This window comes from Scyliorhinus torazame, chromosome 11 (genome assembly GCF_047496885.1).
Source record: "Scyliorhinus torazame isolate Kashiwa2021f chromosome 11, sScyTor2.1, whole genome shotgun sequence".
Classification (NCBI taxonomy): domain Eukaryota; kingdom Metazoa; phylum Chordata; class Chondrichthyes; order Carcharhiniformes; family Scyliorhinidae; genus Scyliorhinus; species Scyliorhinus torazame.
In genome coordinates this window covers 69029833-69054210 of record NC_092717.1, presented here as the reverse complement: position 1 = coordinate 69054210, position 24378 = coordinate 69029833, and the positions used below count along the sequence as shown (strand labels likewise).

The window sequence follows — 24378 nt, the reverse complement described above, 5'->3', positions numbered from 1 at the left end:
CCCCCCCCCCTCTGGCACATCTACTTCCGGCGCCAGGATTTCATCCACTTGGCCTTGGAGGATATATTAGAGGGGAAATTAGAGTCTCCGGTCGGCTGCCGGAGTGGAGGAGGGAGGGCATCCACCAGGCCGCAAGGCCCGAAAGAAGGCAAGGCGGGGATCAATTGCAAATACCCCCGACCCCATCAGCCTACCCCTACGCCACGGAACTCTGGCCTGGGAGTCACTGCATACACTCGTGCTCATCCCGGGCCCATTGAGGCCTTCGCGTCGGTTACCGGGCCCGTCGTCGTTTTGGCGCAGGTCAGCAGTGCTCCCAGGTCGGCGCAGAAGACTGCAATATCTTGAACCCGGGGGGGCAAAGTGTTGAGGGAAGGGGGGTGGGTGAGAATGGAGATTTCTTTGGCGCAGTGCACCCCCACGCAAGCGGTGTCACTCAAACAAAGAACAAAGAACAAAGAAATGTACAGCACAGGAACAGGCCCTTCGGCCCTCCAAGCCCGCGCCGACCATACTGCCCGACTAAACTACAATCTTCTACACTTCCTGGGTCCGTATCCTTCTATTCCCATCCTATTCATATATTTGTCAAGATGCCCCTTAAATGTCCCTATCGTCCCTGCTTCCACTACCTCCTCCGGTAGCGAGTTCCAGGCACCCACTACCCTCTGCGTAAAAAACTTGCCTCGTACATCTACTCTAAACCTTGCCCCTCTCACCTTAAACCTATGCCCCCTAGTAATTGACCCCTCTACCCTGGGGAAAAGCCTCTGACTATCCACTCTGTCTATGCCCCTCATAATTTTGTAGACCTCTATCAGGTCGCCCCTCAACCTCCTTCGTTCCAGAGAGAACAAACCGAGTTTATTCAATCGCTCCTCATAGCTTATGCCCTCCATACCAGGCAACATTCTGGTAAATCTCTTCTGCACCCTCTCTAAAGCCTCCACATCCTTCTGGTAGTGTGGCGACCAGAATTGAACACTATACTCCAAGTGTGGCCTAACTAAGGTCCTATACAGCTGCAACATGACTTGCCAATTCTTATACTCAATGCCCCGTCCAATGAAGGCAAGCATGCCGTATGCCTTCTTGACTACCTTCTCCACCTGTGTTGCCCCTTTCAATGACCTGTGGACCTGTACTCCTAGATCTCTTTGACTTTCAATACTCTTGAGGGTTCTACCATTTACTGTATATTCCCTACCTGCATTAGCCCTTCCAAAATGCATTACCTCACATTTGTCCGGATTAAACTCCATCTGCCATCTCTCCTTGGGGGGAGGGGGGAGAGGGGAGGAGGAGGAAAGAGAAACATCATGACCCCCTTCCCCCCCAAAAAGCGGAGCTGGTGGCATCCCGACCCATGCCCCTCGACATTACACCGCGACCCTGGAAGAGATTAGACTAAGTCTATCATCTGTCAACCTTGAGCTGTCACAGCCCCCAGAGCAGGACGCCTCAGGGCCAGATGCGAGCGAGACCCCCGAGAGTCCGTCCCGCCTGGTGCCATTTTGCACCCCAGCGATGTTCCTTTTTACAAGGCCGGAGGGCTGTGACGGCTCCCTGACCTCTGGGTCATTGGGTGGTGGGGGCGAGGAGCGCCTCCCCTCTCCATCCCAGCCTCCAACGCCGGCAGATCCCATCTCCACCCCGGAGCTTTTCCCGGTACTGTTCCCAGGTCTATCTGGTGGCCCGGAAGTCGCAAGAGGTGGGGGGGAATCTGAGTCGCCACCTCCCTCTGGCCTGATACAATTAGAGGATTCTGCGAGGAACCTGTCGACAATCAGGGCAGACCCAGGGCTGCTTGAGTGTGGTGGATGGCACCATACCACCAATGTGGCGGAGGACTCGATCCCAGACGGCGACTACCTGGAGGAGGACGGTGGCGCAGTGGGGGGCACGAGGGATGATTTTGGGTCCATCAGCAGCGAGATGGTGGACTTCCTCGTGGCCGACACCGAGTTGCCCCATATCCCACGAGGGAAACTCCGGGATTTTCTGCGTGCAAACCGCGGTCGCCGAAACAGAGTGCAGCTAGCCCTCGACCTGTGGTCGGACTTGGAGCTGCTCTTCCCACGCCTAGGTTAAAGAGGCAGGAGACGTGGACGCTTCTGAGCAGTGCTGGCAGAAATTTCTCCTTGTCAGGCTCCTGCTCCTTCTGAGCACTGAAAAGGTGAAGGTAGCACTTTACTACTGGCATGGAGGTGACCATAGCCAACCTCAACATTAACGACAGCAGGGACGCGCTCCGCAGGTTCCAGAACTTCTCAGTCCTCCGCGACGGAATGTATGCGGCTTGCTTCCTGCAAGAAATCCACACGCCCCGGGAGACGAAGCCACGTGGCTCCTGGAGTGGCGAGGGAGGGTCTACATGAGTCACCTAACCTCGCGTTTAGGCGGGTGGCTAACTTGTTGGCCCCACATTTTCAGCCGGAGATCTTGGGGGTCAAGGAACCAGTGCCAGGCCGGTTGCTGCACTTGACAGTCCGCAAGGAGGTCGAGGTACTTACTGAATGTCTACGCTCCCTAGGCTGGCCAGCAGCAAACTACTTTTGTTGCTAACTTTTGGTTGGCTCTTAAATGTTGCCCGTTGTATCTTTACTTAATTTGCTCTGTTTCTATAACTTTTGCTCTAGAGTCGCCAGGTATCTTTCTGATACCGCCACGAGGTTCAAGTTCAAGTACTGATCAATAACTCAACACACCAGTTAGTAAGATTCAAATCAAAACACATTTATTATACACAGTCAGTCGCTACTCATGCATTATTTCTACTTAATAAACTATCTCTATCACTATACTTAGCGCTGGACTGGCCCACCACGTAAGGGGAACAAATGGCCTTTCGTTCAGGTCCTGAGTCTGCAGGATTCAAAGCTGGTATGGACTGGTAGCTAGGAGCGCCTATCTCGTAGCGAGCGTTGACTGGAGACTTAATTGGTTGCTGCGGCAGCTTAGACAGGTCACTCACAAGGGTTGATTCGCCGCTGAGTGACCCTGCCAAGAAGACCGATTTGAACTTGGGGGCTCTACTTTATAGTCCCCAGGGACTTCCCGCCCTTCGGGGCGGACCCCATACCTGGTTCCAAGTGATTGGACTGCGTTCCGATCACTTGGATCGATTTCTTCAATGCTAGAGTTGTTCCCTGATCGCTGGGTGGTCCCTGAGTGTCCGTTGGCCTTCCTTTGTCTTGGCTCCTACTGGCGCCGAGGAGTCTGGCTTGGCCTTATTCACCTGAAAAGTGTATCAATTGTGCCTGGGAATCGATCATTATTATGCAGATGGCTGCTGGTTTCAGTGCTGTCTGGTTTTTGCAAGTTCCAATACACAGGATTTCTGCACTTGCTGGTTTTTGCCTGTATTGGCTGAATTTCCCTTTAGTCTTTGCGGTTCTCCATTTTAAGTCGGGAAGTGGCCAAACTAGGTGGCTACACTTTCTTCGAACAAGTGTCCACCATCGCCGTGGGCGAGTGCTTCTTCCTGGGGGGGATTTTAATTGCACCCTCGGGGCAAAGGACCGCCTTGGTACCCAGTGCAGCTCTCGTGCGGTGGTGAAGTTAAGGAACCCGGTCGGGTTCTTTGACTTGGTGGACGTCTGGAGGACTCTCCATCCTGACTCCAGCGACTTCACTTTTGTGAGGCCTGGGGTTGGAGCGTCCAGAATCGACCACATCTACATTTCAAGGGTGTACCTGCCCCGTGTCCCGACAGCCTCTGTGCAGCAGGTGCAGTGCTCGGACCACCGTCTCGTGTGGGCGGGGCTCGCCATGTCTCGTGCTCAGTCGCGGTCCGCGTACTGGCATTTTAACAACCTGCTGCTGGAGGACGAGCGATTCCTGGACATGTTTCGTCACTTCTGGACTGGCTTCCCCTCTTGAGGCTATGGTGGGATGTGGGCAAGACTCGCGTGCCCATCTTCTGTCAGAAGTATGCGAGGGGGTCGGCAAAGGCAGAAATCCAGGGTCGAGGTGTTGGTAAAGGAGGTGCTCGACCTGGAGTCACGTCTCGGTCAGTCCGATGAAGACCCGGCCCTGCGGCTGGTGTACAGAGAAAAGAAGTTCTGATTAGTAAGTTTGCAGATGACACAAAGTTTGGTGGAATTGCGGATAGCGATGAGGACTGTCAGGTTACAGCAGGATTTAGACCGTTTGGAGATCTAGGTGTACAGGTCACTGAAAGGGGCAACACAGGTGGAGAAGGTAGTCAAGAAGGCATACGGCATGCTTGCCTTCATTGGCCGGGGCATTGAGTATAAGAATTGGCAAGTCATGTTGCAGCTGTATAGAACCTTAGTTAGGCCACACTTGGAGTATAGTGTTCAATTCTGGTCGCCACACTACCAGAAGGATGTGGAGGCTTTAGAGAGGGTGCAGAAGAGATTTACCAGGATGTTGCCTGGTATGGAGGGTATTAGCTATGAGGAGCGGTTGAATAAACTCGGTTTGTTCTCACTGGAACGAAGGAGGTTGACGGGCGACCTGATAGAGGTCTACAAAATTATGAGGGGCATAGAGTGGATAGTCAGAGGCTTTTCCCCAGGGTAGAGGGGTCAACTCCTAGGAGGCATAGGTTTAAGGTGCGAGGGGTAAGCTTTAGAGTAGATGTCCGAGGCAAGTTTTTTTTACACGGTAGTGGGTGCCTGGAATTCGCTGCCGGAGGAAGGTGGAAGCAGGGACGATAGTGACATTTAAGAAGCATCTTGACAAATACATGAATAGGATGGGAGTAGAGGGATACGGACCCAGGAAGTGTAGAAGATTGTAGTTTAGTAGGGCAGCATGGTCGGCACGGGCTTGGAGGGCCGAAGGGCCTGTTCCTGTGCTGTACTTTTCTTTGTTCTTTGCTTGTAAGGACGCGCTGTGGGACCTGCAACTTGTCGGGTCCAGGGGCGCATATGTGTGGTCGCAGATCCAGATCCTTACGGACATGGACTGCGGCTCCCCCTTCTACTCGCTGGAAAAAGGTGCGGGGTCCGTTAGCAGCTCCTTGCTGCTGGCCGATGAAGGGTTCCCTGTCTCTGATCCGGAGGAGATTCGGGCCCAAATCCAAAGCTTCTACAGCGCTCACTTCTCTCCGAATCTGTCCAACAAGGATGCTTGTAGAGTTTTGTGGGAGGACCTGCCACAGGTCGGCCCGGAGGGCACCGGTAGGCTTGATACCCCTATAAGCCTGGGGGAGCTGACTGGTGCCCTCGACAGCCTGTCCAGGGGCAAAACCCCCAGGGCTGGATGGGCTGACTGTGGAGTACGTCAGGGCATTCTGCGATGTCCTGGGGAGCGACTATGCGGGGGTCCTGGAGGAAAGTATCACAACCGGGAAGATGCCCCTCATGGCGCAGAGCCACCATTACCTTGCTGCCAAAGAGGGGGGATCTCCGCCACCTTAAAAACTGGAGCCAGGTCTCCCTCCTCAGCACAGATTACAAGATTTTCACCGAGGCAATGAGTTTGCGCCGTGCGTGCTGCTGGACCACATGATCCATCCTGACCAGTCCTACATGGCCCCGGGCCCCACAATCCACGGCAACATCCATCTGGTCCGGAGAAGGCATTCAACAGGGTGGATCACGAATATTTATTCGGGACTCTGCAAGCATTCGGGTTCGGGACGCAATTTGTCGCACCGATCAGACTTCTGTACACTACCGCACAGTGTCTCACCGCAGAGTGTCTCATTAAGGTTAACTAGTCCCTGATGGCGCCCCTCCGCTTTGAGAGGAGTGCGTCAGGGCTGCCCTTTTGTCTGGCCAACTTTATTCTATTTGCGTGTAGCCTTTCCTGTGCTGCCTCCGGAGGAGGCCGTCAGGACTGCTTTTGCGCGGGCCGGGCATTGGGGTCGTCCTTTCGGCTTACGCTGATGACGTGCTCCTCATGTTCACTGACCCTGCTGACCCCTGTGGAGGATGCGAGAATGCCAGGCTGTGTACTCCGACACATCCTCTGCCAGGATCAACTGGGCATAATGTTCCGGACTCCTGGTTGGTCCGTGGCAGACGGACCCCCTCCCAGAGGAGCTTGGGCCTTTCATCTGGAATAGGACCAGTCTCCTTTATTTGGGAGTCCATCTTCGCCCGGCTGAGGAATCCTGGCCGGCTAACTGGCAGGAACTGGAGACCAAGGTCACCGACCGCTGGCTTGAGGCGCTGGACAGGACTGGTCCGAGTGCTGTCTTGCAGAGGTCAAATTCTTGTCATAAACCAGCTGATAGCCTCCATGTTGTGGTACCGGCTGGTCACTTTGACCCCTCCCCCTGACTTTTTCAAGAATATCCAGAGAATGCTTGTCGAGTTCTTCTGAGACAAGAGACTGCACTGGGTCACTGCTGAGGTTCTGAGTCACCCGCTTAGGGAGGGCGGCCAGGCACTGGTGTGCCTTCGCACCCAGGTGGCGACCTTCCGCCTTCAGACCCTGCAACGATATCTTTACGTTGAGCCCCCTCCACGATGGCGTGCACTGGTGACGCATTTCTTCCGCCAGGTGCACGGCCTGAATTATGACGTGCAGCTCCTGTTCATAGATCTTCAGGGTCTTCATTACCCTCTGCAGGCGCTGCCCATCTTTTACCAGGATCTGCTCAAAAGTCTGGAACATGGTCGCCTTGCACCGCAGCTCTCCCCCCCCCCCCCCCCCCCCCCCCCCCCCCCCCCCCCCCCCAAATCAGGGGTGGTGGCTGTCATTAGGGAGCCGCTGCTCAGGAATCCGCACCTCCACCAATACCATTTCAAGAGAAGAGGCTGGCGGAGAAGAGAGCTGTGGCTGCCGGGGTGACCAGGATCAGGGACGTGCTGGCTAGTGGAGGAGTGGGCTGGATGACACCTCATGAGTTAGCACAACGTGCAGCGGTGGACGTCCGGCTTGCAGCCAATGCTATTCGAGACCTCAGAACGGTCGTGCTCGGACCCGATGGCACTCGTCGTTTGGAGGATGCGCAGGTGTGTGGTGGTATCCCGTCTGGGCGAACCCCTGCCCGGATGGAATTCCATATTGGCCCCAGGTCCCAAAACCTCCCTCGGGGGCTGGTGCCCCACAATCCTAGCCGCCTCGCGGAAATACCCTCCGTGGCTTTTTGCACTGCGCGGAGGGGTTTCCTGTATGGGCTGCTGCTGCACACCATTCACCTCCTTACCGTCGCCTGTCGTCCAGACACCATGGCGTGCCTTGTTGCCGTCCGGTGGCGGAGGTCTCCACTGGAGGTCCCTCTATGGAAGAGACCTCCCCCTCAATCTTGGGACCTGGGGTGGAGGGTGTTGCATGCAGCAGTGCGGTACAATCACCGATTGCACCGGTTCATGGACTTCCAAGAAGCCTGCCATTTTTGCAGCCTTGTGGAGTCCGTGGACCATGTCAGTGTTACATGTTTTAGGCTGCACTCCTTTTAGTTTTCTAACCAATCTTTTGCTGGAGTTTTGTTTGCACTTCAGCCCCACGCTCCTAATCTATGGGAACCCGGTGCGGAGAAGGGCAGGGAAGGCGGAGGACCCCATTGTGAACCTGCTCCTGGGCTTGGCGAAGCACACCATTTATAGGTCCAGGCAGCAGGCAACCGAGGGGGTCGTCCGGCCAGACTGTCTGCCCCTCTTCCGCAGCTACATTCGTGGCCGGGTGTCCCTGGAAAGGGAGCATGCAGTGTCCACGGGCATTATTGAGGCGTTCCGTGCCCGGTGGGCACCGCAGGGGTTGGTGTGCTTTATTGACCCCTTTAACTGACTCTTTGATGTTTTTTAACTTTCTGCTGATCTTTGTTATGTTCGGGCAGTGCCCCTAACAGGAGCGGCCCTTTTTTGCTTTGTCCCTCAGTTTGTCTTTTTTTCTGTTTTGTTGGTGGACCTCAAAAGAGTGGCCAATCCACCTACACTGCAACTCTTTGGGTTGTGGCGGTGAGACCCACCCAGACACTGAGACTGTGCAAACTCGAATCCCGGTTCTCGGCACTGTGAGGCAGCAGTGCTAACCACTACCACAGTGGTATGTTGAATACATGTGGTTAAAGAAGCACCATCCAAAGCCAAGACTTATCTTTTGACTTTCATCCTTATTATTTCTCACCCTACCCCCCCCCCCCCCCTCTGTTTTTGTCTGTCTTGTGTGTGTATTAGCTTGTTAGCCAGTTGTTGTTACTGCATGCTTCATGATAGTTCTTGGTATAAATAAACAGTAATCGTGTTTACATTTACAAATCTGGTGACTGTAATTATTGGGCAGCCAAGGTCCAAAGACTACAGGAATTTTTGTAAAAATTATGGCTTAATTCACTTATCACTCTGGGATGCGTGAGGCTGGAATTGACTGTGTACTTGCCGTGGGTGTTGTGACAGCATTAACAGCTTAACAGAGGGTAAGTATTTTGAACACTGATAAGCACGTGGATTGGATTGTCGAAGGAAACCTGTAATAAAGAATAAATTAATTCCTCCACTGCTGTGGAAAAGGACAGCGAAGTACCTCAGAAATTTGAATAGCAGGTTAAGCAAGCCACTGGGACTGTTTCTGGGGAAGGTGGGACCTGTTCAAGGGGGACAGTCTACATCTGAGCCAGTCTACATCAGAGCGGGACTAACATCCTTGCTAGTGGGTTTGCTAGTGCTGTTGGAAGGAGTTTAAGCTGATTCGGTAGGGCGAGGGGACACAGAACAGGAACACAGTGGATCTCAGAAAAACAATAGAGTCCGAGGTAACACAGCGGTAGTAAGTTTCAGGAGAGAAAACAAGATTAAATGGCCTGTACTTTAATGCCCGGAGTATTACAGGAAAAACAGATGAGTTAGGCCGAGGGTTGACACGTAGGATTATGATATAGGTAGCCATCACGGAGACGTGGTTGAAGGAGGGGCAGGACTGGCATCTCTGGATACAGATTCTTCAGGAGAGAATGGGCGGGGGGGTGGACAAGAGGAGGAGGCATTGCACTATTAGTTAAGGAGTCAATTACTGCAGGAAGGAGAGATGATATCTTGGAGGTGGTATTAAATGAAGCTTTGTGGGTAGAGTTTAGGAATAAAAAATGGTCAGCCCCATTGCTAGGTGTTTATTATCGACGCCCAGATAGTCAGCAGGAAATTGAGGAGCAAATGTGTGTGTAAAAATAATAATCTGGTATTTATATTGGGTGATTTCAACTTTCCTAACATTAACTGAGATAGTCATTGTGTTAAGGGCTTAGATAGAGCAGAGTTTATAACATAGCTCAACATGTGGAGGGTCCAAGAAAGGATGGTGCAGTGCTGGACCTAATTTTGGGAATGAAGCTGGACAGGTGGTTGACGTGATGGTGGGGGAGCATTTTAGTGATCGTGACCACAGCAGGGTACAACTTAAGTTTGTTATGGACAAGGAAGTAGACAAATTGCAGAAAAATGTCTTGGATTAGGGGGGAGAGCAGACTTTAGTAAAATAGGGCAGCACGGTAGCACAGTTGCTTCACAGCTCCAGGGGCCCAGGTTCGATTCCCGACTTGGGAAGTTTTTTTTACACGAGGTTAATAGGTGCCTGGAACTCGTTGCCGGAGGAGGTGGTGGAAGCAGGGACGCTAGTGACATTTAAGTGACATCTTGACAAATACATGAATAGGATGGGAATAGAGGGATACGGATCCCGGAAGTGCAGAAGTTTTTAGTTTAGACGGGCAGCATGGTCGGCACAGGCTTGGAGGGCCGAAGGGCCTGTTTATGTGCTGTACTTTTCTTTGTTCTTTGTCATAGAGAAGGACAAGGTTTTGGAGGTGTAGGCAGGCTTAAAAGTGGAAAAATTTCCATGTTTGGATGAATTGTGTCCCCGGTTGCTGTGGGAGGTGAGGGAGGAGATTGCAGGGGTCCTGATCCAAATTGTTAATTCTTCGCTGACCACTGGCGAGGTGCCAGAGGACTGGAGAACTGCGAATGGGGTCCGACTATTTAAGAAAGGCTGTCGGGATAATAACAGGAACTACAGGCCAGTGAGTCTCCACGTCAATGGTGAGGAAACTGATGGAGAAAATTCTGAAGGAGTCTATCTCCACCTGGAGAGGCAAGGTTTGATCGGGAATAGTCAACATGGCTTTGTCAGAGGGAGGTCGTGCCTAACAAATTTGATAGAATTTTTTGAGCACATGACTCAGTGTGTAGATGAGGGTAGTGCAGTTGATGTAGTTTACACTGATTTCAGCAAAGCATTTGACAAGGTCCCACATGGGAGACTTATAAAGATGGAACATGGGATACAGGGGAACTTGATGAGGTGGATTCAAAACTGGTTGAGCTATAGGAAAGAGGGAGGGTGATGACAGATGGCTGTTTTAGTGACTGGAAGTCAGTGTCCAGTGGTGTACCCGGGATCTGTGCTGAGTTCCTTTACTGTTTGTCATTTATATAAATGATTTGGATGCAACCCAGTGGTTAGCACTGTTGCTTCACAGCTCCAGGGACCCGGGTTCGATTCCCATCTTGGGTCACTTTCTATGCGGAGTCTGCACGTTCTCCCTGTGTCTGCGTATGTTTCCTCCGGGTGCTCCGGTTTCCTCCCCCAAGTCCCAAAAGATGTGCTTGTGAGGTGAATTGAAAATTCTGATTTCCCTTAAATGAACCCGAACAGGCGCCAAAGTCTGGCGACTAGGGGATTTTCACAGTAACTTCATTGCAGTGTTAATGTCAGCCTACTTGTGACACAAATAATGATTATATAGTCATCTTATAATAATCCTATTATATGATAGTTTGCGGATTATGCAAAGATAGGCCGGGTGGTTAACGATGAGGCTGAGAGTCTTTTGTTACAAGAAGATATAGACGGGATGGCCAAATGGGTAGAAGTGGCAGGTAGAATTTAATCTTAAAGTGTGAGGTGTTACACTTTGGAAGGACCAATTTGACGAGTAAATATTCAAGGAATGAAATGAAAATCGCTTATTGTCACAAGTAGGCTTCAATGAAGTTACTGTGAAAAGCCCCCAGTCGCCACATTCCGGCGCCTGTTCGGGGAGGCTGGTATGGGATTGGGACCACACTGGAAAGTCCTGAGGAACAAAGAGACTTTGACATGTTTGTAAATAGATCACTGAAGGCAGAAGAGCATGTTAATAGGGTGGTGAAAAAGGCATATGGTCACTTGCCTTTATCAATCGTGGCATAGATTACAAAAGCAAGAAAGTCATGTTGGAGTTATATAGAACATTGGTGAGGCCACAGCTGGAGTACTGTGAGCAGTTCTGGTCGCTAAATTATAGGAAGGATGTGAATGCACTAAAGTGGGTGCAGAGGCGTTTCACCAGGATGCTGCCTGAGATGGAACAATTTAGTTCTGAAGAGAGGTTAGATAGGCTTGGGTTGTTTGCGCTGGAGAAGAGAAGACTGAGGAACGACCTGATCGAGGTGTACAAGATTGAGGGGTGTGGCTAGGGAACAGCTGTTCCCCTTAATTGAAGGGTCGGTTACGAGGGGACACAAGTTCAAGGTGTTGAGTGGGAGGTTCGGGGGGATTTGAGAAAAAAACTTTTACCCAGAAGGTGGTGACAGTCTGGAACGCACTGCCTGGGAGGGTAGTAGAGGTGGGTTGCGCCTCATCCTTTAAAAAAGTACCTGGATGAGCACTTGGCACGTCTTAACATTCGAGGCTATGGGCCAAGTGCTGGCTAATGGGATTAGGATTGGCAGATCGGGTGCCTTTTGTGCGGCATGCAGACTCGATGGGCCGAAGGACCTTTTCTGCACGGTATTTTTCTGTGATTTCACACTGCTACTATGCAGTGGCTACATGAGTGGTATTTTCCACTAACCGGATACTGACTGCTGACGTCGGGCTTACTACATAATTGAGTCATGTTGTGTATGAATTTCAGTGCCAATGCAATGCCAGGTACATAGGCCGGATGCATCAATGATTGGTTGAGCGAATCAAGCAGCATGTTACTTTGGTTATTCATAGTACACAGATCGTAGTCAACAAGCCCATGTTTGAAAAACAAAGAACAAAGAACACAGAAATGTACAGCACAAGAACAGGCCCTTCGGCCCTCCAAGCCCGTGCCGACCATGCTGCCCGACTAAACTACAATCTTCTACACTTCCTGGGTCTGTATCCTTCTATTCCCATCCTATTCATGTATTTGTCAAGATGCCCCTTAAATGTCACGATCGTCCCTGCTTCCACCACCTCCTCCGGCAGCGAGTTCCAGGCACCCACTACCCTCTGCGTAAAAAAACTTGCCTCGTACATCTACTCTAAACCTTGCCCCTCTCACCTTAAACCTATGCCCCCTAGTAATTGACCCCTCTACCCTGGGGAAAAGCCTCTGACTATCCACTCTGTCTATGCCCCTCATAACTTTGTATACCTCTATCAGGTCTCCCCTCAACCTCCTTCGTTCCAGTGAGAACAAACCGAGTTTATTCAACCGCTCCTCATAGCTAATGCCCTCCATACCAGGCAACACTCTGGTAAATCTCTTCTGCACCCTCTCTAAAGCCTCCACATCCTTCTGGTAGTGTGGCGACCAGAATTGAACACTCCAAGTGTGGCCTAACTAAGGTTCTATACAGCTGCAACATGACTTGCCAATTCTTATACTCAATGCCCCGGCCCATGAAGGCAAGCATGCCGTATGCCTTCTTGACTACCTTCTCCACCTGTGTTGCCCCTTTCAATGACCTGTGGACCTGTACTCCTAGATCTCTTTGACTTTCAATACTCTTGAGGGTTCTACCATTCACTGTATATTCCCTACCTGCATTAGACCTTCCAAAATGCATTACCTCACATTTGCCTGGATTAAACTCCATCTGCCATCTCTCCGCCCAAGTCTCCAGACAATCTAAATCCTGCTGTATCCTCGGACAGTCCTCGTCGCTATCCGCAATTCCACCAACCTTTGTGTCGTCTGCAAACTTACTAATCAGACCAGTTACATTTTCCTCCAAATCATTTATATATACTACAAAGAGCAAAGGTCCCAGCACTGATCCCTGTGGAACACCACTGGTCACAGCCCTCCAATTAGAAAAGCATCCCTCCATTGCTACTCTCTGCTTTCTATGGCCTAGCCAGTTCTGTATCCACCATGCCAGCTCACCCCTGATCCCGTGTGACTTCACCTTTTGTACTAGTCTACCACGAGGGACCTTGTCAAAGGCCTTACTGAAGTGCATATAGACAACATCCACTGCCCTACCTGCATCAATCATCTTAGTGACCTCCTCGAAAAACCCAGAACAAAATGTCTGTTGTTACATGCGATTCTGCGATTGGACACCACTTGTTTTTTTTTCCACATTCAGAGCTGACTTGCCAACCAATCAGCACTCTTTATTTTCTTTTCTCCAGCAGTAAACATTGTTGTGATAGTTTGAAATTCTGCATTCTTGCATTTGTCCTGATGACAAAAGAGAACGCTTCAGCAACATGTCTCTCTCTTCAACAATCTTCTGAAAGTTACCTAATTATTTTTATTTGGAGGGATTGCTGTTGATGTTCTTGAAAATACCTGTTCCACTCTGAACTTCCATTAATAATGGCTAGGGAAGGCCCTTTGGACAATGTAACATCTGACTTTTCTCAACGATATATTTGATTGGCTTGGCTTGCCCGGGGGGGGGGGGGGGGGCGATAAAAGCTGACTTAAAAATTTTGAACTTTTATTTAACTATACCTGGTAAATAACATGCACGCGTACTCTGGAATCCTTCCGCCTTCCTGTGTTTGACTGTCTCTGTCTGTGTCTCTGTGTTCATAGATCATAGACTATACAGTGCAGAAGGAGGCCATTCAGCCCATCGAGTCTGCACCGGCCCTTGGAAAGAGCACCCTACTTAAGCCCACGCCGCCACCCTATCCCTATTACCCAGTGACCCCACCTAACCTTTGGACACTAAGGGGCAATTTAGCATGGCCAATCCACCTAACCTGCACAGATAAAACTGGAGCACCCGGAGGAAACCCTCGCAGACATGAGAGAGTGCAAACTCCACACAGTCACCTAAGGCCAGAATTGAACCCGGTCCCAAGAGCTGTGAGGCAGCAGTGCCTGCCACTGTGCCACTGCTGTTTTTGTCTGTGTCTCAAAGAGAATAATTAAGACACATTGGTAATAAATTTTGCAAAATTAGGCGAGCTAAGTAATTAAGATTAAGTCAAATCTGAATTTTTAGAGATGTTCCAAATGTAAAAATTGTTGTGGCAAAAGCTATCCATACATCAAAGCCGCTGCCAACTGCTATGCTGCAAGGCAGGTACTTTTTTGAATGATGCAGTATTTCAAGGGAATAAGGCTTGCTGTCTTAATGCTGTTATTCTAATCTTTCTGTTAAAATATTGGAATAATTGGTCTCCTTAGTTGTAATGGCACCTTCAGCGCATCAAGTTCATGCAGGCTCTTTGTAGAGCAATCAACAGTCCCATTCCCCCAATGGCCCTGGAAGTTTATTTCAATCAATTCACCAGGCAATTTCCTTTTGAAATAATCAGTTGTCTCCCTTTCTGCCAAATTCATAGGTAGCTGATTCCAGGTCAGTACTACTCTTCATTCTTAGTGTTCTTCCTCACAACCCCACTGTATCTCTTGTCCAAAACCTCTGTCCTCTCACCCTTCTATGATCAGCTAATGGAACAGCTGTAGCCATCTGGGATGGCCACTTACAAAGAAACATGGACATTTGCAAAGACTCAAGGGAAATATGGCCAATACAAGATTCAGGCAGGCTCAGAGCCTAAATGTATATTTGTAAGCAGAGAACCAGACAGTATTGCAACCCCCAGCCGATTTGTATTCTAATGACCCATTTACCTAAGACAAAGGACTGGTACTCGGGTATCCGATACAATTCCAGACACATCTGCGCCACTCCCTTTACTCGGGAAGCATAAACAGCAAGGTCAATGACTGCTTGGGACACGCCCAGCCATCAAGGCACCGGCCCCTTTATTGGCTCAGATCGAAGGCAGTGATCGAAGTCTGCCGAATTCTGTCGAAGTCCAAACCTAAGGACTGCCCAAAAGAGCGTGAAACCCCCCAAGGATAAAGAGAGACACTGCCATGTGTTCGATCTCTTTTGGACCTGGCGCTCTGGCAACGTCTATCTCCAACTGTAGCACCACGACCAGAAGCAAGTCCAAGTTCGACGCTCACTACCAGACGGATGAGCTAAGCTGAACCGCAGTTACTTCTCCAGACCCAGCAGATCCAGATTTGAGCAAAGGCCACTGTGCCTCTGACCTAAGCTGGGTGCCTGAAGTACGTACAGGTTGTCATAGTGTTAGGTGTAATTTAGCTCGTACAAAGAACAAAGAAATGTACAGCACAGGAACAGGCCCTTCGGCCCTCCAAGCCCGTGCCGACCATACTGCCCGACTAAACTACAATCTTCTACACTTCCTGGGTCCGTATCCTTCTATTCCCATCCTATTCATATTTGTCAAGATGCCCCTTAAATGTCCCTATCGTCCCTGCTTCCACTACCTCCTCCGGTAGCGAGTTCCAGGCACCCACTACCCTCTGCGTAAAAAAAACTTGCCTCGTACATCTACTCTAAACCTTGCCCCTCTCACCTTAAACCTATGCCCCCTAGTAATTGACCCCTCTACCCTGGGGAAAAGCCTCTGACTATCCACTCTGTCTATGCCCCTCATAATTTTGTATACCTCTATCGTGTCGCCCCTCAACCTCCTTCGTTCCAGTGGGAACAAACCGAGTTTATTCAATCGCTCCTCATAGCTTATGCCCTCCATACCAGGCAACATTCTGGTAAATCTCTTCTGCACCCTCTCTAAAGCCTCCACATCCTTCTGGTAGAGTGGCGACCAGAATTGAACACTATACTCCAAGTGTGGCCTAACTAAGGTTCTATACAGCTGCAACATGACTTGCCAATTCTTATACTCAATGCCCCGGCCAATGAAGGCAAGCATGCCGTATGCCTTCTTGACTACCTTCTCCACCTGTGTTGCCCCTTTCAATGACCTGTGGACCTGTACTCCTAGATCTCTTTGACTTTCAATACTCTTGAGGGTTCTACCATTCACTGTATATTCCCTAACTGCATCGTAGTGTTTATGTTGCATGTATAAGTTAATCTTGTGTGTCAATGAAGTATTATTGAACTTGAACTAACTAATTGGCTGTTGGGTCTTTGATCGATATCCGGTTGAACCTTGTGGTGGTATCATTTGATACCTGGCGACTCTGAAAGCAATATAATATCAATATCTAGACAAAAGAAGGGCAACCTTATTGACTGCCATACTTATAGCGGGTAAATATTGCAACACAGCTTTACTTTGTCTACCTTATACCTGTCATAATCCTGTACAACCCCAAACAAATCACTCATTCTCCTTTGTTCTAACATAGAGAACCCCAACTTCTTTTGTAGCTAAATTCCCTCATTCCAGGAAATGCCCACCGTCCAAGGACCCTCTCTAATCCGAACTGAATGCAGTGTTCTATTTGTGGCTTAACCAGTGTTATACGGTTCTGCATAAGTTCTGTGCTCTTAATAATAATAATCTTTATTGTCACAAGTAGGCTTACATTAACACTGCAATGAGGTTACTGTGAAAAGCCACGAGTCGCCACATTCTGGCACCTGTTCGGGGTACACTGAGGGAGAATTCAGAATGTCCAATTCACCAAACAAGCAAGTCTTTCGAGACTTGTGGGAGGAAACCAGAGCACCCGGAGGAAACCTACGCAGACGTGGGGAGAAGGTGCAGACTCTGCACAGACAGTGACCCAAGCTGAGAATCGAACCTCTGACCCTGCCGCTGTGAAGTCACTGCTACCATACTGCCCAGTAGCTCTATTTATATGACCCAAGATCTAAATGCTTCGCTGAGATAGAATATTCTTTGCCCTGCCGCCTTCAAAAATCTATTCACCTTCACTCTCCGGTCCTTTTTCCTTGCACACTCTTTACAATTGTGCTATTTAGTCTATCTTCCCCCTCCTGCCAAAATAGATCACCTCCTATTTATCTGTTTAAATTCTAATTGCCACCTCCCTGTTCATTCGGCTAACCTATCAATGAAAAGCGGGCAGCATAATCAAAGACCCTTCCCACCCGGCTTATTCACTCGTCCAACATCTTCCATTGGGTAGGAGATACAAAAGTCTGAGGACACGCAGGAACAGACTCAAAAACAGCTTCTTCCCCGCTGTTACCAGACTCCTAAATGACCCTCTTATGGACTGACCTCATTAACACTACACCCCTGTATGCTTCACCCGATGCCGCTGTTTGTGTAGTTACATTGTGTACCTTGTGTTGTGCTATTATGTATTTTCTTTTTATTTTATTTTCTTTGACTTGATCTGTTGAGCTGCTTGTAGAAAAATACTTTTCACTGTACCTCGGTGCACGTGACAATAAATCAATCCAGTCCAAAGACGTGCAAGTTAAGTAGAGTGGACATGCTAAATTGCCCTTCGTGTCCAAAAAGGTTAGGGTTATTGGGTTATGGGGAGAGGGTGGAAGTGATGGGCTGAATGGCCTCCTTCTGCACGATGTTCTATGATCTATGATCTCCTATGAACCGTCCTCTGTCTCCCACAAGTTTGGTATCTTTGGAAAATTTTCCTCTATCCCAATAGGTAAGCCATTCAAAAAAAGCAGTTGTCCTAGGATTGGCACTTGAGGATCATCTCTGTCTTTCAGAACGGAAGATCTTAGACAATCATTTGCCACGATTTGCTGTTTTCTGTTCTTAAGTCAGTTTTTTTAATGCAACCTGGCACTGATCCTAGTTTTGTTCACCAACCTTTTATGTGGCACTTTATCATGTGCTTTCTTAAAATCCACGTAGACCACATTCACTGCATCCTCTGTTACTTGTCAAAATATTCAGTTAGATTAGTCAATCACGATCTATCTTTTGCAAATCTTGTGCTGATTCTTGATAAACTCAATCTTGTCAGGTGCCAGTTGATTTTATTTTTTTGATTGTTTCTAAAATTGGCCCCACCACAGATGTTAAATTGATTGGCCTGAAGTTACTTGCACTGTCTTTACACTCGTTCTTGAATAAGGATGTCACATTTGCCACTCTGCACTGTTCTAGCAGTTCCCATGTATCTAGGGAAGGCTGTGAGATTGTGACAAACTCTTCGCTATCTCCATTTCCACTCCATTTAGCAACTTTGGATCTGGTCCAAGCTACCCAGACCAGGCAACCTATTCACTCTTATGCATAGTCAGCCTCTCTGATAGGTCCTGCCCATCAATTTTCATCCCATCCATTACCTCTGCTTCTACTGATTTGTTGTCAGCATCCTCCCTTAATAAACACCAATGCAAAGTACTTATTGAATATTCTCATCCCGCCCTGTATCTCTAAGCTTATAACACCCTCTTTGTCTTTAATAAGATCCATCTGTATCTTACGACTCGCTTACTCTTTGCATGCTCGTGGTTATGTATCTGCAATACAGCCGCTACATCACAAAGAGAATGCAACAAAACAAAAGAGTCTGACGCAAATTGATAAGTGTTTATTGTAAATTGGGTTTGGCTTGAAGGTAGGGATGTGGGAGCTAGCTCTTGTGTTTTATATTGTAATCTGGAGCTTCACTGGTACACTTTTACCTCCTCCCCCCCTTCTGTTTCTCCAGTATGTTGTCATGGTGTTCATTTCCCAGCTCCGATTACCTAACTAACTGTGGATAGATTAAGGCGGAGTTGATGTGTCTGGTGAAAACAGTTACCCAGTTATGGGCCCCAGTTAATGAAATGTCTCTACCGTTGAAACTCCGCAAAGAACACCAGTGTGTTTGTATTAGTTGACACGCTTGTTTGTACAAAGCTATATATATCAGGCACACCTGCAGTGTCAGAGAAGGCAAGAATTGTAAACTGGCTTTCTGGTGTTGAATTTTGTGTTTTTTATTTGTTTACGACTTGTTTATATGATTTAAACTTTGGCTCCGAATTTGTTAGAGTGAGCATCTCGTCGCATGGCCCACTTGCTAGATTTTGTTTTGCCCATGCCCTTCAAATTGTCCTGCACATTGCTCGAAATGTGGCTGAGAATGGTGAGGCCGACATGACATCTAGACCCACGGTGCACAATGGGTTCAGCATTCTATCTCGAAATAGGATTTATGAATAGAGAAAGAAAACAAGGAACAACTGCGAAGAAGATAGAGTAAATTGCAGTCAAATTAGCTACAGAACAATAAATAAAGGGGAACAAAATCAAAAGGAAATTAAATACTTCAATTCTAGTAAAAGCACCTTCTTTAAACTCTTATTTTCCCAGCAAATTCTGATTCATTAAAATAACTGCACTAGAAATTTACTTTGTTTCAGCTAATCATTTTAAAAAGAATCCAGAGGACAGCACGGACGCGCAATGGTTAGCACTGCAGCCTCACGGCCCCAGGTTTGATCCCGGCTCCGGGTCACTGTCCGTGTGGAGTTTGCACATTCTCCGTGTTTGTGTGGGTTTCGCCCCCCCCCCCCCCCCCCCCCCCCCCCCCCCCCCCCCCCCAAAAATGTGGTTAGGTGGATTGGCCACGCTAGATTGCCCCTTAATTGGAAAAAAATGAATTGGGTATTCTAAATTTATTTTAAAAAGGAAAAATAGAATCCAGGCTTGTGTGAGACCAGTGATTACAGACTACATTTTCTAGTAAGTTATTTACTAATGCAAAATGTTGCTCTACCTTGTTAGATAAATTACATACAATTGCAATCAAACATATGGATCAATGAAATGTTATTGTGGCACAGTATTGTTACAGGCTCATGGTTGGATGGATGAATGAATGAGTCAATATTCTGGATAACTGGTTGTTGCACTTTTTGCCTATATAAATGGCCTATTTCAAGTTCAATTAGCATTAATCTGGTTTTATCCTGTGTTGTCTCAAAGGTGCTAATTTGTGTTTGGCTTTGATTCTGAAGTGTTGACGGCGTTGTTTGTATCTTGCTGAATGATTGTTATGAATTTGTAAGCCTGTCAATGAGTGTCAACAGGTCTGCTTGTCGAGGGGATTACAGCTTTGCTTTGCCTGTCTTTATTCAGCATCAAGCATGTTTTTGAGCAGGACAACAGAGTAAGCCTGGAAGGTGAGTTCATAGTGTTTTTGGATCACTTTCTTTTTTTATGTAATAAATTTGCAGTACCCAATTCTTTTTTTCAATCAAGGGACATTTTAATGTGGCCAATTCACCTACCCTGCACATCTTTGCATTGTGGGGGGTGAGACACGCGCAAACACTGGGAGAGTGTGCAAACTCCACACGGACAGTGACCCAGAGCCGGGATCGAACCTGGGTACTGAGCGTTGTGAGGCAGCAGTGCTAACCACTGCACCGCCATGTCACCCTGGATCACTTAAAGTAGCATGTTCTCAAACTAACCAGAGGGCAAGCTATCCTCAACCTGATGATAGGCAATGACGCAGATTTGACTAATGACCTTGTAAAGAAAGTCTTTTGGTAGCAGTGATCATTACATGATTGAACTTCACATTCAGTTTGTGGAGAGAAAAGTGGGTGTAAGACTGGTATCTTAACCTTGTGATTGCCATTATTTAAATGTATGAGGAGAGAATTGGCAAAAGTGAACTGGGAAAATAGGTTAAATGGTATGACAATTGAGAAACAGTAGCAGACATTTAAGGAAATATTCCATAACTAAGCAAAGATATATTCCATTGAGAAAAAGACCCTAGGAGAATGATGAACCGTCCATAACTCGAATTTAAAGATCGTATCAAAGAACAAAGCATATTATCAAAATGATTAGAGTTTGCTCTAAGGTGCAAAGGGATCTATAGAGTATTGATCATCCTATTTAAAGAAGGATGTATATGCATTGGAAGCAGTTCAGAGAGATTTACCAGAAAAATACCTGGAGTGGGTGGATTGTCTGTGGAGAAAAGATTATCAAGCTAGGCTTGTAACGCTGGAGTTTAGAAGAGTAAGAGGTGACGATATTGAAAGATGTGAGATCCTGAGGGGTCTTGACAGGGTGGATGTGGAGAAGACGTTTCCTTTTGTGGGAGAATCTAGAACTTGGTCAGCCTGGTAGCACAAGTGGATAGCACTGTGGCTTCACAGCGCCGGGGTCCCAGCTTCGATTCCCTGCTGAGTCACTGTCAGCGGAGTCTGCACGTTCTCCCCGTGTCTGCGTGGGTTTCCTCCGGATGCTCTGGTTTCCTCCCACGGTCCAAAGACGTGCAGGTTAGGTGGATTGGCCATGATAAATTGCCCTTAATGACCAAAAAGGTTAGGAGGGGTTATTGGGTTACGGGGATAGGGTGGAAGTGAGGGCTTAAGTGGGTCGGTGCAGACTTGTGCACTGTATGTTCTATGTTCTACGGATGGCTGTTTAAAAATGAAGGATCACTCCTAGAAAACAATGAGGCAAAATTCTTTCACTCTGAGAATCCTGAATCTTTGGAATGCTCTTCCTGAAAAGGCGGTGGACGCAGTGTCTTTGAATATTTTTAAGGCAGGGCTGGATAGATTCTTGGTAAGCAAGGGGGATAGGTTATTGGGGGTAGGCGAGAATGTTATGGGCCAGGGTTTAGAGAACCCCAAAGTGTATCATGGAGTTCACCTGACCCACAACTTTTAATAGATTGTGGTATGGGGAGCACACAGCCCACTCTACAGGTGTGGTACAGCAGAAATGGAAAGTATTTTTTAAAGCAAAACAATGTTTATTCTATGAACTCAAGTTAACCTTTTTAAAACATACAGTGAACAAATTAGCAACCATTAATTCAAATATAACCCCCAAAGAATACAGCACTAAATAATTCTTAACTTCCCAAACAACATCCAGAAGACACAAGAAATGCCGTTTTAACAGAAGCACATTAGGTTTGCATTCACTACTGAGAACATTTATAATTCAGAATTCACCAAATGATCGAGATAATCTTTTCATGGCAGAGAGATCAACAGTACACCTGTCTGGCTTCAGCTCCCAATACTGAAAACGAAACTAAAACACGCCCTGCAGCAAACAGAGTAAAAAGCTGACAGACAGCCCAGCTCTGCCCACACTCTGACATCACTGATGAACACCCATTTCTTAAAGGTAAATTTCTTAAACACCCATTTCTTAAAGGTACTCTCACATGACACCCCCCCCCCCCCCCCCAAAAAATAAACTATCAACTTCAAGATGGTTTCCTTTCTCACCTTTTCACTATCCTTTAAGAAATGCACTCAGTAAATATACTTTTTTGTTTAAAAAAAAACACATATGCAAACAGGTACAACAATAAAGTCCATTTTTTTCTTCTTCCTCCAACTGGAATCCGTCTCGATTGACATTCTTTGAACAAGAAGCTCTCTGCACGATCCGTCCATTTCTCTATGCCTCGGCATTTCTCTTTAAAGTCAGAGACTTTAGTTCAATCTGATCACAGAGTCCCTTGTAATTCTCCAACACAGGAGCATTGCTTATCACAGCTTTCAGGCAGTCAAATGCCTGTTGAAAGTCCGCTGTCCACTGAAATTTCGACGTCTCTTCAGCAAGTCCATCAGTGGAGCAATCATGCTACAAAACCTTTGCACAAATGTTCGATCAAATTCACTCATGCCAAGAACTCTCATTATTTCCCTTCATCTTGAGGGTATCAGAAAACTCCTCAATAACTGTTGATTTCACATCCCGTGTGACCATTCGACCCTGTCCAATTGTTTGGCCAAGGAAAGTGACTTGGGCTTTTCCAAATTCACTTTTGGCTAGGTTTATCACCAAACCCGCCCCCTGAAGTCGATCGAATAACTCCATCAGATGTTTTAAATGTTCTTTCCATGTCTGCTGAAAATTACCAGATTGTTGATGTATACCGCACAATTGGGTAATCCTGAAACAAATTTGTTAGTTAACCCCATTGAAATGTGACTGGGGCGTTTTTCATGGCAAATGACATAACTTTGAATTGGTACATACCATCTGGAGTCACAAAAGCTGAAATCGCCTTCACCCTTTCGGATCAAGGTACCTGCCAGTAACGTTTAAGTAAATCCATTTGGAAACAAAAGCTGATTGTCCCACTTTCTCAATGCAATCCTCCAAATGTGGGATAGGATAAGAGTCCGTTCTTGTAACTGCATTAACCTTTCTATAGTCCACACACAATCGTTGGGTACCGTCTGGTTTAGGCACCATCACTATTTTTAAGCATACTCTCAATCTCTTTGTTAACCTGTGCCAACTTTTAAGGGTTAAGCCTATATGGATGTTGTTTGATTAGAACAGCATTCCCCACATTGACATCATGTATAGCCATTTTAGTACTTCCCAATTTATCTCTACAAACTTGCCCATGTGATATCAATAACTCTTTGTCGCCAGTTCATTTTTCCTCTGGAAGGTAACTGAACAATTTAGCCCAATTTTTAAGAACATCCGCGTTTTTCAATTTAATTTGAGGTATGTCAAATTCACAGTCATCTGGATTTGCTTCATCACTGAGTTAGAATCATTAAAACCTCCTCCTTTTCTCTCCTTCCCTTTCAAAGTACATTTTAAGCATATTCACATGACACACTCGGTGAGTTTTCCTTCTATCTGGTGTTTATACCACAATTCACCTCACTTAATTTCCTTTCAATCTGATAAGGTCCACAAAACCTTGCTTTTCAAGGTTCACCTACCACTGGTAACAACACTAAAACTTTATCTCCACTGGCAAAACTACAAACTTTGGATTTCTTGTCCACGACCCGTTTCATCCCACTTTGTGCAACTTTTAAATGTCTAACCAATTCACCTGCTCTATTTAATCGTTCCTTAGAATTTGACACATAATCCAATAATATAATTTCTGATTTCTCACCAATTTTTCCTTAATCAATTTAAGTGGTTCTCTTGCCTCATGACCAAAAATTAGTTCAAAAGGACTAAATTTGGTTGACTCATTAGGTGCATCCCTAATTGCAAACAGTACGAATGGAATTCTTTTAATCCCAATCCTCTGGATAATCTTGACAATCAGCCCTCACTATTGTCTTTAATGTCTGATGCCACCTTTCTAACGCTCCCTGCGTTCTGAATGGTATGCAGTTGATTTAAATTGTTTTATTCCTAAGCTATCCATGACTTCTTTGAATAACCTCGAGGTAAAATTTGATCCTTGATCCGATTGTATTTCTGTGGGTAGTCCATATCTAGCAAGGAATTTAAGTAACTCCTCCACAATCCTTTTAGCTGTAATATTACGTACTGTGTTGCTAACCTTTGGTTCAATTGGCTCTGTTTTATAACCTTTGCTCTAGAGTCGCCAGGCATCTTTGTGATACCGCCACGAGGTTCAAGTTCAAGTAATGATCAATAACTCAACACACCAATTAGTAAGATTCAAATCAAAGCACATTTATTATACACAAATCGCTACTCATGCATAAACTCTACTTTCTAAGCTATTTCTATTGCATACAGGCCAATACT

At 47.1% G+C, this 24378-nt stretch overlaps 1 protein-coding gene across 3 annotated transcripts in view; it reads left to right on the top strand.

The window, feature by feature from the left end:
- The window catches only part of LOC140385322 (TGF-beta receptor type-1), a 151745-nt gene that overhangs the window by 51835 nt on the left and 75532 nt on the right, over positions 1–24378 (top strand). Inside the window, exon 2 of one of the 3 annotated variants that reach the window (XM_072467382.1) lies at positions 19987–20030. The exons of the other annotated variants lie outside the window; for them this stretch is intronic. The gene's annotated coding sequence lies outside the window, so the exon portion shown is untranslated. The remainder of the gene's footprint in view (positions 1–19986; positions 20031–24378) is intronic. 3 annotated transcript variants of the gene reach the window in all.